Here is a 14,890-nt window from a genome sequence, read left to right as displayed (position 1 = left end):
GAAAGAAAGAAAAAGAAAGCGAAGTATAAATTACCCAACAATGATTTCTTTCTTCTGTGAGTACATCGTTTCTGTCACATTCTAAATCTACACATCAAATCTATTCATCACTTTTTTTCCTTTAAAAAAAATGCTATGCCATAAATTTTCAAAACAAATCAACAATGAGGAAGAAGAACTGAATGCAGGAGAACTGGACCCCAGGTCTGGCTCCACCCCTAGCTGACGATTTGATCATGTCACCTCCTCTATGCAAGATTTGGTTGCCTCTCTATGAAATATAAGGGCTTTGAAATGTACCTGAAGGCCCCTTCCAGTCCAAAGGCTCCAGTGACTGCTACTTCAGTGATTCAGTAAAACTCATAAACAGAAAGGCCTGACTTCAGACCATGATTCACTTCCTCTCTTGAACAAGCAGATGACCATGTGCAAGATGACAAAAACAAGGGCTGGGCTAAGGTGGAGTGGACAAATGCTGCAAAGCACCCTATTCAGTCTCCAGGAGGGCCGTGCTCTGGGCTGAGTATATGAACACAGCAGCCACTCCTGCAGCCAGCACCCCTAGCCCCAAGGGTGGGAGCCTCTACAAACCCATCAAGAGGTGACCCATATCCTTTGGACACATGGAGTGCTGGCAACAAGGAAAATCCTGTCTGTAATCCAGGTCACTAGGAAAACCCCATCAATATGAAAGTGTAAGCCTTTAGTTTGTCTCAACATTCTTATTCCTGGAAATGAAGTTGGCATCAAAATATCTTCAAATAGACTGCAGCCCTGATGCATCCTTGAAAGTATGCCAAACATACATGTCTCCTGATTCAATCCTCATCCACAAACAATAGCAACCATCATTAGTTAATCACAGCACCAAGAAGCCCATGAGGCCTCAGAACCCGTCTGAATGCCCATCATTCAGACGGGCATTCAAATTGAAACCTACTTGTCATTGAGAATACAATTTCCAATTGCATATAAAATAACATATAAGACATAAATGCGTATTCTGTTATTAATTATGTTTACTAAATTATGCTGAAATGCTAAATCTCTGGGTGGTGGGATTATGGGTCATTGTTATTTTCGCTTTATTTTCCAAATTTTTCACAATGGGTTTGTATGACTTACATATTCACAGAAAAAATAATTTTAAGAGAGTTTAACAAAAAAGATCACCTTGATTGCTTTTTGAAACTGTTTAAGAAAAAAACACCAAGCTTTTCCACTTATTTGGGAGACGAGTTTGGATGAATGAAATTAGTTTGGATTTCTGCTTTGTTCCTTTAAAATACTGTGCTTTGTGACCGTTTAAATCAAAAGGCAATGTGACACAGTGAGAAAAATGGAAAGTCAGAGGCATGAATTCTAATTCTGCCCCTTAACTAGATTTGAGGAGGAGAGCAGCTCACAGGTCCTCTGGGCCTCTGAATGAAGGACTGGAATCAGATTGTCTCCATCCAAATCCTGCCTTCCCTGCTTTCTAGCTGTGTGGCCTCATGCCAGTGACTTAACTTCTCTGAGTCTTAGTTGCCAGTTCAGAAATCAGGATCTTAATTTGTCCCTGACTCTTGGGACTGCTGTGAAGATGAAATAAGAGAGCCTATGTAGGCTTTCAACATCACGCCTGGCACTCTGAAAGTGCTCAAAGAGCATTGGTAGCAGCATGATAACTACCTTTTCTGTCCCAAAGCAGAGGGAAGCTGGCATGTTCTTAAGGGACCTTCTCGTCTTTGCTCTCCAGTGCTTTCCCAGAGACCAAGCCAGTCTTCCCCATGCCCAGGTTTTGCCTTCACCCTGACATTCACTTTGTTCCCACCGTTCCTCCCAACCAGCCTCAAAGAACTCCAGGCCACCCTGGGGGCCAGGAAGGGATCAAGGAAAGGACGTGGTTCCTGTTGCCATCCACGGAACATCAAGATGACCCCTCCTACCTTTCACAGACATGGTTTGTATGTGTGGCCCAAGACAAAGGGAACGCTGTTGACTTTTCTGTGAGAGAGACTATCTCTGATCCCCCCCAGTTTGTCTGATGAATTGTTTGGGGTAGATAAAATAGCCCTGTCCCACTCTCCTTGACACAGCCACCAGGAGCAGATTAACAAAAAACACGCCGGACACGTCGGAAAATGCAACCCTGCAAAAACAGTTCTTGAGGGAGAAAAAATTGTTTTGTCTCTTGCTGATAATTTTCCCACACTCTTCAGCCAGCTCATGCTGGCCTGAGCTCGGGGTCCCTTCTCTCATTTAGAAGCATCAGGAAGACTCATAGTTAAAGGCCCTGCACAAGTTACAGCTAAAGCTGAAACTGATGGGAGACAGTCCCAGAACACCCATTGGGAATACAGAGGACTGACTCCAGCCCCTGCAACCCATGAACCTGCCACAGAAGAGAAACCACGGGAATATAAACACAGGAATATAGAGCTTAGAGAAAGCCAGCTTACAGTCACAAAGGGCTGTGTAGCCGGTGGTTAAAGGAATGGGCTTTGGAGTCAGACAGACCTCAGCGCCCAGCGTGGAAGCGCTGCTTGCTCAGGCAGGTTATCTCGCCTAACCTCTGCTGCACAGGCAGAGAAGAAAACTGACTCCACAAAGGCTGCTGTGGGGCTTAAAGGAGGTGATGGAGGTAAGGCATGTGGAAGGTAGCAGGTGGCTATAATAATTATATGTGTATCCTTCAATTCAAATCCTCTATTTCATCCTAGATTTTAAAGGACATTCAGATGCAAGAAGCCCTTCTCTTGAATAGGAAGTGCTTTAGCATGACAGCAATCCCTTAAAGAACTCCAACTACTTCCAGAGAACTGTTTTAGGGGCCATGGAGAACCAATGCAACCCTTGCACACAGTCTGTACTCTAACTGTAGCTGATACGACATTGAATTAAAAGGTTGATGATTATAGGGCAGTTACTACGGAACAGATAGCGTTCTAGGTGCTTTTCCTGTCTCCTCTTACTTTATCCTTAGAGAATCCCTTAGTATTAGTATTCCTTAGTAGTCTTATTCTCCTCATTTTATAGAAAAGAAAGCTGAGACTTCGAAACTTGCCCAGGGTCACCCACATAGTAGATGGCAGAGTTAGAATTTCCGTATGTACATACTTGAGCATTTCATGGAGCTCATTGGCTGTGAGAGAATCTGATGCTTTTCTATGGCAAGCTGCTGAGATTACCCTTTGTCACACCACATTAGCCTTTCATCCATGAATAGACCCACATTGTGAATCTGTGCCATACCTTAAGTTGGGACCCATTTGAGAGTGGCTGGAAGTCAGATCAGAGCATTACTCCAGCCAAGCCCTATAAACCCCCTGTTTTATACAATCTTATTCAATGGCACACACAAGGGACCCTCAGAAAACATCCATTCAATGTCATCCCTTTTCTAATGACAAAGCAAAGATTCAGAGAGGTAAAGTGTCTACAACAAAGACACACGGCTATCTGCCAGGTCTACAGGAACCTCGCTCTCCAAATTTCTTGCCACCGTCTCATGCTCTGTATCCCTAATGTCAGTCTTCCTTGCAGAGGAAGCACGGACTTCTACTCGGGTTAATAATAATGGTTGGCAGTCCACTTCCACCCCTAGTTTCCAAGTGGCAATAGAAGAGCCTTCACCATAAATCTGACCATACCAAGGAAAATGCCCACTTGCCAGCATCCACAGCCATCCTAAGCAGGAGGCAGCCCTCTCTTCCTTCCACTAATTTCGTGCAGCCCACCTTGCCCTCTTGCTGCCCTGACTGGCTCTGTCATGCCATCGTGCTAATGAATAAGGCCATTGTGGATGTTGTAACAATAGTTGTCTGTAAAGACTACTGTCACTGGGTTCTGGGATTTAAGAGTCATGAAGATGTGTCCATTCATGCCTTCATTCAGTTACCCAACAAATACTTACTGGGCTGGGTGCAGCGACTCATGCCTATAATCCCAGCACTTTGGGAGGCCAAGGCAGGTGAGTCACCTGAGGTCAGGAATTCATGACGAGCCTTGCCAACATGGTGAAACCCCATCTCTAATAAAAATACAAAATTAGCCGGGCTTGGTGATGAGTGCCTCTAATCCCAGGTACTCAGGAGGCAGAGGTGGGAGAATCGCTTAAAGCCAGGAGGTGGAGGTTGTAGTGAGCCGAGATCGCACCACTACACTCCAGCCTGGGGAACCAGAATGAAACTCTGTCTCAAAATGACAACAACAACAACGACAACTACTTACTGAACACCTACTACGCAACAGGCCCTGGGCTATGTGGTGGAGCATAGTGAACAAGCAGACATGATCCAAGATCAGGACCTGCAACCCAGAAGAGACACAAATACTAAACAGGCACACACACCAACAAGATGATTGAGAAAATGCAATAAAAGAAACAAAACAGGGTACTATGGAAAAAGGAACAGGGCAGTCCCACCCAGAAGCAAGCGCTCAGGACAAGGCCATGCTGAGGAGACAACCTCTGTGCAGATACCAGCAGGATGCTTTGGGGCTTCATGAGAACAGGACGGAGACTATTATCACCCTGTCCCTTGCTCCCTTCCGGGTTTTCACCCTGCTCCGAATCCTGTTTAATATTTTTGATTATAAAAATAAGACATACTCATTCTAGAACATTTTGAAACTCAAAAAAAAGGCAAAAAAAAAAATCTGATTGCCCACAAACTCACTCAAAATAATGGCACAAACTCAGTGCCATTATTGCTAACTGGCATGTATGTATGTGTGTATATACATATTCACACACACACACATATATATAAATGGTATTAAAAAGAAACTACTTTTAGTATTGGAAAGAAAATGTATGGACATGATAAATCCAAAGCATAAAAAATGTATAATAAAAATTAAGTTATTCTTCCACCCTAGCCATTACCAGCCCCTGTGTTGTTCCCTAAAAACTTGTGTGGTCTTCCAGAAAGGTATATATTGCATAAAACTGTATTATTCTGTAGGCTCTATTCTGCTCCTTGCATTATCACTTAAAAATATATCTTGGAGTGGCCAGGCACGGTGCCTCACGCCTGTAATCCCAGCACTTCGGGAGGCCAAGGGAGGCAAATCACTTGAGGTCAGGAGTTTGAGGCCAACCTGGCCAACATGGCAAAATTCTGTTTCTACAAATACGAAAGTTAGCCAGCATGGTGGTGCACATCTGTAATCCCAGCTACTCAGGAGGCTGAGGCAGGAGAATCACTTGTACCCAGGAGACAGAGGTTGCAGTGAGCTGAGATCACGCCACTGCACTTCAGTCTGGTAGATGGAGTGAGACTCTGTCTCCAAAAATAAATAAATAAATAAATATAAAATAATATATACCCTGGAGAAGCACATATAATCTTTATTCTTTTTAAGTTACTATTAATGCGTATATTTATATATAAGAGACCACACTGAATAATAATCTCATATCCTGCTTTTTCTCTTAATATATCATTAAAAATTCTTACTTCATTAAAAATCACTTGTAAAAAGAAATCTCAATGACTCCCAAACTAAAATGCAAAGAGGAAGAAAAAAGGACTGCAAAATATTCTACTACATGAGTAAACTATAATTTACATAAATATTGCCTAATTACAAATATTTTGAATTCTTCAGAAAATATTAACAATGCCTTCAATGTAAATTCTTTATAAATCTTTGCTATGTTCCTCCACTTATAGAATCTGGAATTTATTTCTAAAAAAATTGATTGAGACCTGTTAAGAACCCTGTATTTTTCTCTAGTCTATGAAATACCAAAGGCAATATGTGAATATAAATTTTTTAAATAAGAAACACGCACTGTACTATAAATTCTCTCTAGAATACCCCATCTCCAGGTAGACGAAATCAACTGTGCTCCAGACAGCAAGACAAATGCTTGTTATTCTTTTTGCTATCTTATTTCTTCCCCCACTGACCTTTCCTCACCAATACAGTGATAAGATTCAAAGAGTTAAAGGTTCCGAAATCAAGTGAAGGAGGTCACATAGCCAGCTTAGATTCTAGGCCTCTGTCTCCTTCTGCTTAAGGAAGAAGATGGCCTCCCTTTGGCCCAGAGAGTGCCACACTACGGTAGGAGGCTAAAGCCCAAGCTGGTGATAAACTGTCCATTTGCCTGGCTTTATTGTGGGCACACTTCTTTTGGGAACCTTGCTGGGACTGGGGAGAAGTGGCTGAGACCAGACAGAATCTCGACACCTACATAATAGCCCTACTAGTTATCTCTCTATCCACCTGTACATAATTATGGGCTCAGTGTACATAAGCATAGGCTCTGGTGCCAGGGTGCCACTACTTTCTAGACAAGTTATTTAAACTCTCTGTGGTTCCAATGTCCTCATCTTTGAAACGGTGATAATCATGAATTACTATGCAGCCATAAAAAAGGAGATTCTGTCCTTTGCGGGCACATGGATGGAGCTAGGGGCCATTATCTTAGCAAACTAACACAGGAACAGAAAACCAAATATCCCAAGTTCTCATTTATGAGCGGGAGTAAATGATGAGAACTCATGGACACAAAGAAGGGAACAACAGACACTGGGGCCTCCTTGAGGGTGGAGGGTGGTAGGAGGGAGAGAAGCAGAAAAAAAAGATGACTATTAGCTACTAGGCTTAGTATCTGAGTGACAAAATAATCTGTACAACAAACCCTCGTGGCAAGAGTTTACCTACAAAACAAACCTGCACATGTACCCCCAAACCTAAAATAAAAGTTTTTAATGGTGACAATAACAGAACCTACCTCATAGGACTAATGTGAGAGTTTTATGAGTTAATTTCTTGTAAGTAATTTAGAAGGATGCTTGGGACATCATAAGCACTCAATAAATGTTTTTTTGCAATAATGTTATAATTATTACAAGTAATGTTATAATTTGTGATAGGTGAACAATAAAGTTGAGCACTTAAGTTTTTTAAAACTCGTCCAACTCCAGCAGTGTGCTAGAAGAGGCCCAAAAGGACTCAAACATTTCACAAACGCAACTGCAAATATTCAACAAACCCAATACATTACTTGGTCATAGGACAAGGGGTGGACATGGTTAGAATAAAGTTGTGAAATGTAACTTGATGTGTTGAATTGTTTAGACCAAGCAGTGGACCAAGCCACATAGACTTCCCTTCATCCATCACATGGACTCATGATGGAGGAGATACTACTGCTTCCAATCTTATTTCCAACTCTGCTAGGATAGAGTAGGTGTATAAATTTGCCTGGAAGGGATTCTCAGCAGACGTGATCATATTAGCCAAGCATGGAAGTGTAATGCATGCTCAGAAAATCACAAATGGCTCAACAGAGATAATACTGGAGTCTTCCTCTGGTGGAAGACAGAGCATGGCAGAAGTTAATCCCAGAAAGACAGAATTTGAGTCAGAATACGCATGGCCTCTAAGACTACACAGAAGTGGTTGTACTTATTCAGCAAATAAAGGAAAAGTAATAACTCTTCGTATTTCTATTTTAAATACTTTTATGTGGCCAAGTCGAGAATATACCAAATGGTAGAAAAACTGGAGGCCAAAAGTTGTCTTAAGGTTATTATCAAGAATCTTGGCAAGAGATGATGAAACACTGAGGTAGGGTGATGGAGAAGGCAAGAGGGAGGGAGAAAAGCATCGGGAGATATTTCAGAGATAGAGAGAGGCAAGGAGTGTTGGTGATGGGTTAATGTCATGGGTAAACAGAGAAGAGGTGGCCGGGCACAGTGGTTCACACCAGTAATCCCAGCACTTTGGGAGGCTGAGGTGGGCAGATTACCTGAGGTCAGGAGTTCAAGATGAGTCTGACCAACATGGTAAAACCCCATCTCTACTAAAAGTACAAAATTAGCCGGGTGTGGTGGCACATGCCTATAATCCCAGCAACTCAGGAGGCTGAGGCAGAAGAATCACTTGACCCATGAGGTGAAGTTTGCAATGAGCCACGATTGTGCCATTGTACTCCAGCCTGGGCAAGAAGAGCAGAACTCCATCTCGAAGAAAAAAAAGAGAGAGAGAAGAGTTGAAATTGCTCCTAAGCATCACGTCAAACAAGAGATGAGGAGAGAGCACAGGTAATGTTGGTGGTCAAGAGACATTCTTTGTAAATCGGAGTGATGAGAGGATCATGTTCTAGCGGTGCTGAGCAGCAGAGGAATCCCTGGGTATCTGTGTTCCGGGTTTCCATGGGGTTAGAGGGCACCTGAAGTAGCCAGAAAATTGTGAGAACCAGAGATAGAAGATGTGCCATAGTCTTTACCCATTTGGCTATATTGCCAAGTGTTGGTCCTGCCAATTAGAACCTACCTTAATTGCCTTCCAATGCTATGCCATTCTCATAATGCCTACACACTGCCTTGCTCTGCTTCCCAGCAAGAGTGAAGTGTCCTTCCTCTGTACCCCCGACAGTATCCAGCATGCATGGCCATATGGCATTATGACTATATGTTCCGCTACCTATTTTCCTCCAGATCATGAGCCTCTTATTGGCAAAGAATGTGTCTTATTTATCTCCACTGTGTCCACACCCAACACAGTGTCTGGCACATAGTCAAGCCACAGTCAGAACCCTACAGTGCCGAACCCTTTATCACCTAATACACAAAGATGATCATGTGCAGCTGCATTAGCCCCTGGCAGACAGTTGCCATGTTAATGTTCCTTGACCTGTTGAAATTGATAGGTGGAGATGTGTAGCCGGACACATTTTAATCAAGACACTCAGATGTCATCCGCTGCCCTCTAAATGCACTATAGACAGATCTGCTTTCTCTCATACTTTGCCACGATCATTTTGTTATCTCCAGTTCTGCAGTTCCACAATAAAACTTTTAAAAAGTTCTACCTTTAGAGACCAAACTCAAAATGAAAAGCTGATGACAAGCAACATATTTTTCTATTTTAATTATTTTTATTTATAAACGTATTAGAGATCTGAATGGATTGTAAAGACTATGCCAAGATTTCCAAGATTTAATTTTGGTTTTACAAGCAATGAAAGCAAATGAGGCATTCATCTCAAAGTAATTTCTCAGCTAGTATCATCGTCCTCAGTGCGCTGACAAGGAAAGCAAGACACAGACACAAAACAAGGAGGGACACAGCCCAAAGTCACATGGAGAATCTGGGGATGGTGTGAAGTGGAATAGAACTCCTGATTCTGAGCACAAGGCCATTGGCTCTTTATCTTTACTGGGCAGAAAAATCACCTGGCATGCTTATTTTAAATGCAGATTCTTGGGTTCACACCCAGACTTTATGAATCAGATTCTCTAGGGATGATGCCAGGAGGCTACACTTTTTCAAGCTTCCTGGGTGATTTGCATGAACATCTAAAATTGAGTGCCACTGATCCACTGGTTCACGGGCCAGGAGCCACACCATGAGAAACACAGCACTAGACTCTTTGAGTGGTTTTGCAATGCCTGGCTTAGCCAGAAAGCCACATTATGGAAACCCAAAGGATGGCAGCAAGCAGGCATTATGGGAAGCCCCTCCCAAGAAGCTCTTGAATGCCCCACCATGTTCCACCTCACCAAGCCAGCCTGGCGAACAGGACCCAGCTCTGCCAGCACCCTCACTTCCCCAACACCGTCCTGCAGGCTAGGGAGCCTTCCCTTCAGCCCTGCTTCTGAAGGATGGCAATGGGACAGCTCCCACTCCTGATCCTTCCTACAAGATTTTTTTTTTTGTTCTCTGTACAATTAATTAGCTAATAATTTTTGCTTCTGATCCATTCCTCATTAAAAAGCTGAATCCCCGAGTTGGAGCTGTCGGAACAAAGGTGGGAGAATTTATGTCTTAATTTTGGTTCATTATGACAGGAAGCCTCTTACTCCCATCTCTCTGTCCTCAGCCCCCTCCCCTCCTGCTCTGATGGCTCTGTGACCCTAAATGCCTCTCGCTCGGCAGCCACCATGGAGACACTGTCTCTGCCCTTTATCTTCCACTGCCTCATTAAGAGAAATGAACCTGAGTCTGAGAAAGACGACACAGGGGAAATAAAAATGTAATCCCTTGGTGCCACCTATAATGAATTGTTATGAAAACCATGAAAATATCTGTCTGCGGATATTGTTCTTTGATTTGAAGTCAGTGTTGTAAGCGGTAATTTTTGTCATTAAAGCTGTTAATCTGCTCAGCGCTCCTCATAAGTTTTTATAAAGAAAAACAGCCCTGCTGCCTCCCCGCTCATTGCAGGGTACTTTGGGGCTGACACACATGCAGAGCACCGTGGAATAATTAGCTTTAATTATGGCTGATACTGCTGTCTGTGGAAAGTGGAGGGACTTCATGCTGCTAGGGCTGGGATGGCTCCTGCTTAGCCCTCAAGATGCCAGAGGAAAGGAGTCTTCAGTTTCAAGGCAGGCTCCCACCCATGTTCAACCCCCAGTACCATGCAACCACCAGCACCTCGGGCACAGCAGATGCACTCTGGCTACCACACTCAAACCAAGCATGGACATGCACATGAATGCGCACACACACACACACACACACATACACACACGGCCCTCACAACATACACACACATTCCAACAACTTCATCTCCCCTCATCCCCCAATCACCATGCCCAAGCTTAACCACCATAAACACTCATATCACCCATGGCCCACTTATACATCTACTCACAACATGCCAAGACATGTACCAACCAAGACACGCACCACCTAAAACTCAGTATCCACAACTAGTTTTGTACCTGCATACCCTCAACATAAATATTCAGCCATATTACATGCACATCCCCATTTCCTCAGCCACAACCCACACCAACCACAACATTACACACACCCAGTCATGACGTATGTGCCTTGACAACATGTATCTTCCAGCCAACCTCAAACAGACACATACCCAGCGATGAAGCACACACCTCTGCATTAGCTCCACAAGAGAGTCAAATCAATCACCTCTATTATGTGAGAGGCCCAGTAATAAGTTCCAGAGGGCCAAATGTTCTTGACCACAAGGAATCCATTATATGATCAGAAAAAAGCCTCTAGGAAGAACATAACTAGAAATACATTGAGCATCAATTGATGTCCTGAGAAATGATTATGGGTTGAGCACGGGGCTAGGCACTATGGGGCCCTTACAGAAAAATAAGACATGGTCTGTGCCTCTAGAAGCTCATGGTAGACACAGATTGCTCTTCTAGAAAGAATTTGTCCCACCCTGTTGAGAATGCTATATGCAGTGAGCCTTTGCATACAGCTGCCTGGCCTAAGGTTACTCCCTGCCCAGGGTGGCCATGTCTAGTGACTGATCACTCTCTGAGTGTAAAAGCCTGATCATTTCAGGCAATCCAGAACAACACCAACCAGCCAGACCTCCCCTCATCAATGGAGTCTTTTTAAAGAGCTACATCAATTTCTCCCTCTGCCTACTCCTTTGTTTCTCTACCTTCCACAGATGTCATTCCTAAGGGCACTCCAGAATAAACACCCTAACCTACTAAACTCCATCTCAGAGTCTACTTCCCGCAGAATGCAACCTGTGACAAAGCTAAATTCAACACCATGAATGTTATCTACCAAATAAGAGTATCAGAGAGTAAGGGCTAAGGGCTCTCTTTGGAAGGACAAGAAAATTAAGTTAGGATTTCTAGAGGAAGGAAGATTAGAACCAGAATGGTGGTTAGTATTAGGTAGCTGAGAAACAACAGGGCCTTTTAGTGAGGAACAATTCAGGAAAACATAAAGGGGCAAAAAGGACAAAGTAAGTTCAAGGGAAATTTAACAGAGTTACCCAGTGAAATAAGTGCAATGTACGAATGAAACCAGACTGTGAGATCCAAGATGGCCAAATACGAACAGCTCTGGAGTGCAGTTCCCAGCGAGAACAGCACAGAGGGTGAATGCTCACCACTTTTCCAAACAAGTTTTCACTGCCCACAGACCAGGAGATTCCCAGGCCGAAAAGTGCCACAGTTTTCAGCGCGCAGTTTTAGCCAGTGCCCCATCAGCGCATAGAAATGCACACAAGTCTGGGCAGCCGTTTTGACTGGTGCCTGGAATGCCTGGGAGACAGAGCCGCCCATTCAACTGAAAGGGAGGGGGCTGAGATAGGGAGCCAGGCGATCTGGCTAGGAGGGTACCATCCCCACAAAACAAGCAATCTGAAATGCTCTGGATTGAGAGTTTCACAGCAAGTGCAGCTGGACCCAGGACCACCCAGCTCAGTGAGGGGAAGGGTAACCACCACTACCAAGGCAGTCCAGCACTACCTAGGCAGTTCACACAGCAGCTGGGCAGAGCGTGCAGCAGCTCAGCAATGCCTCTGCTGGCAGACTGTGACTAGACTACCCCATGCGGGGCAGGGCATCTACGAAGAAAGGCAGCAGCATGACAGGAACTTATAAATAAAGCCACCCTTCCTAGGACAGAGCACCTGGGAAAAGAGGCAGTTATGAGTTCAGCTGCAGCAGACTTAAAGGTATCTGCCCAGTAGCTCTACATGGAACAGCAGAGCTCCCAGCACAGGACTTGAGCTCCTATAAGGGATAGACTGTCTCCTCAAACAACTCCCCAACTCCAGTATACCCAAAGTGACACCTTATAAAGGAGAGCTCAGGCCGACATCTGGCAGGTACCCTTCTGGGACTAGGATAGAAGAGGAAGACACCAGCAGCAACGCTTGCTGTTCTGCATCACCCTCCCCCCAGGTGATCCCCAGGAGAGCGGGGTCTGGAGTGGACCTCCAGCAGTCCTGCAGCAGAGGGGCCTGACTGTTAGAAGGAAAACTAAGAAGCAGAAAGAAATAGCTTCAACGTCAACAAAAATGACATCCACTCAGAGACCCCATCTGAAAGTCAGAAACTGCAAAAACCAAAGGTAGATAAAACCACTAAGATTGGAAGAAACCAGTGCAAAAGGGATGAAAACACAAAAACCAGAATGCCTCTCCTCCTCCAAGGGATCACAACTCCTCACCAGCTAGGGATCAAAGCTGGATGGAGAATGAATCTGATGAATTGACAGAAACAGGCTTCAGAAGGTGGGTAATAAGAAACTTCTCTGAGCTAAAAGAACATGTGCTAATACAATGCAAAGAAACTAAGAACCTTGTAAAAAAGTTTAGACTAAATGCTAACTAGAATAAACAGCTTAGAGAAGAATATAAATGACTTGATGGAGCTGAAAAACACAGCATGAGAACTTCACAAAGCATACATAAGTTTCAATAGCCAAATCAATCAAGCAGAAGAAAGGATATCAGAGATTGAAGATCAACTCAATGAAATAAAATGAGAAAGCAAGAATAGAGAAAAAAGAGTGAAAAGAAATGAACAAAGCCTCCAAGAAATATGGGATTATGTGAAAAGACCTAATCTACGTTTGATAGGTGTACCTGAATGTGATGGAGAGAATGAATCCAAGCTATAAAACACTCTTCAGGATATTATCCAAGAGAACTTCCCCAACCTAGCAAGGCAGGCCAACATTCAAGTCCAGGAAATACAGAAAACACCACAAAGATATTCCTCAAGAAGAGCAACCCCAACGCACATAATCGTCAGATTCACCAGGGTTAAAATGAAGGAAAAAATGCTAAGGGCAGCAGGAGACAAAGGTTGGGTTACCCACAAAGGGAAGCCCATCAGACTCACAGAAGATCTCTCGGCAGAAACCCTACAAGCCAGAAGAGAGTGGGAGCCAATATTCAACATCCTTAAACAAAAGAACTTTCAACCTAGAATTTCATAACCAGCCAAACTAAGCTTCATAAGCGAAAGAGAAAGAAAATCTTTATGGATAAGCAATTGCTGAGAGATTTTGTCACCACCAGGCCTGCCTTACAAGAGCTCCTGAAAGAAGCACTAAACAAGGAAAGGAATAACCAGTACCAGCAACTCCAAAAACGCACCAAATGGTAAAGACCATCAACACAGTGAAGAAAATGTGTCAACTAATGGGCAGGTGGCATGAAAACATCCAGCTAGCATCAAAATGGTAGGATCAAATTTACACATAACAATATTAACCTTAAATGTAAATGGATTAAATGCCCCAATCAAAGACACAAACTGGCAAATTGGATAAAGTCAAAACCCACCAGTGTGCTGTATTCAGGAAACCCATCACATGTGCAAGGACACACATGGCTAAAAATAAAGGGATGGAGGAAGATTTACCAAGCAAATGGAGAGCAAAGAAAGGCAGGAGTTGCAATCCTAGTCTCTGATAAAATGGACTTTAAACCAACAAAGATCAAAAGAGACAAAGAAGGGCATTAGAAAATGGCAAAAGGATCAATGCCTCAAGAAGAACTAAGGATGGTAAATATATACACATTCAACACAGGAGCACCCAGGTACAGAAAGCAAGTTCTTAATGACCTAAAAAGAGACTTGGACTCCCACACAATAATAGTCAGAGACTTTAACACTCCACTGTCAATATTAGAGAGGCTAACAAGACAGAAAATTAACAAGGATATCCAGGACTTGAACTCAGATCTGGACCAAGCGGACCTAATAGATATCTACAGAAATCTCCACCCCAAATACAGAGAATATACATTCTTCTCAGCACCACATGGCACGTACTCTAATATTGACCACATAATTGGAAGTAAATCACTCCTCAGCAAATGCAAAAGAATGGAAATCCTAACAAACAGTCTCTCAGACCACAGTGCAATGAAATTAGAACTCAGAATTAAGAAACTAACTCAGAACCGCACAGCTTCATGGAAACTGAACAACTGGCTCCTAAATGTCGACTGGAAAAACAATGAAATGAAGGCAGAAACAAAGATGTTCTTCGAAACCAAAAGACTGAAGACATAACATACGAGAATCTCTGGGACACATTTACGGCAGTGTCTAGAGGGAAATTTATATCAATTAATACCCACCAGAGAAGAGAGGAAAGATCTAAAATTGACACCCTATCATCAAAACTGAATGAGCTAGAG

The sequence above is a fragment of the Cebus imitator genome, unplaced genomic scaffold, assembly GCF_001604975.1.
Source record: "Cebus imitator isolate Cc_AM_T3 unplaced genomic scaffold, Cebus_imitator-1.0 Scaffold291, whole genome shotgun sequence".
In the NCBI taxonomy this organism is placed as follows: Eukaryota; Metazoa; Chordata; class Mammalia; order Primates; family Cebidae; genus Cebus; species Cebus imitator.
This window is presented reverse-complemented; position numbering follows the sequence as displayed.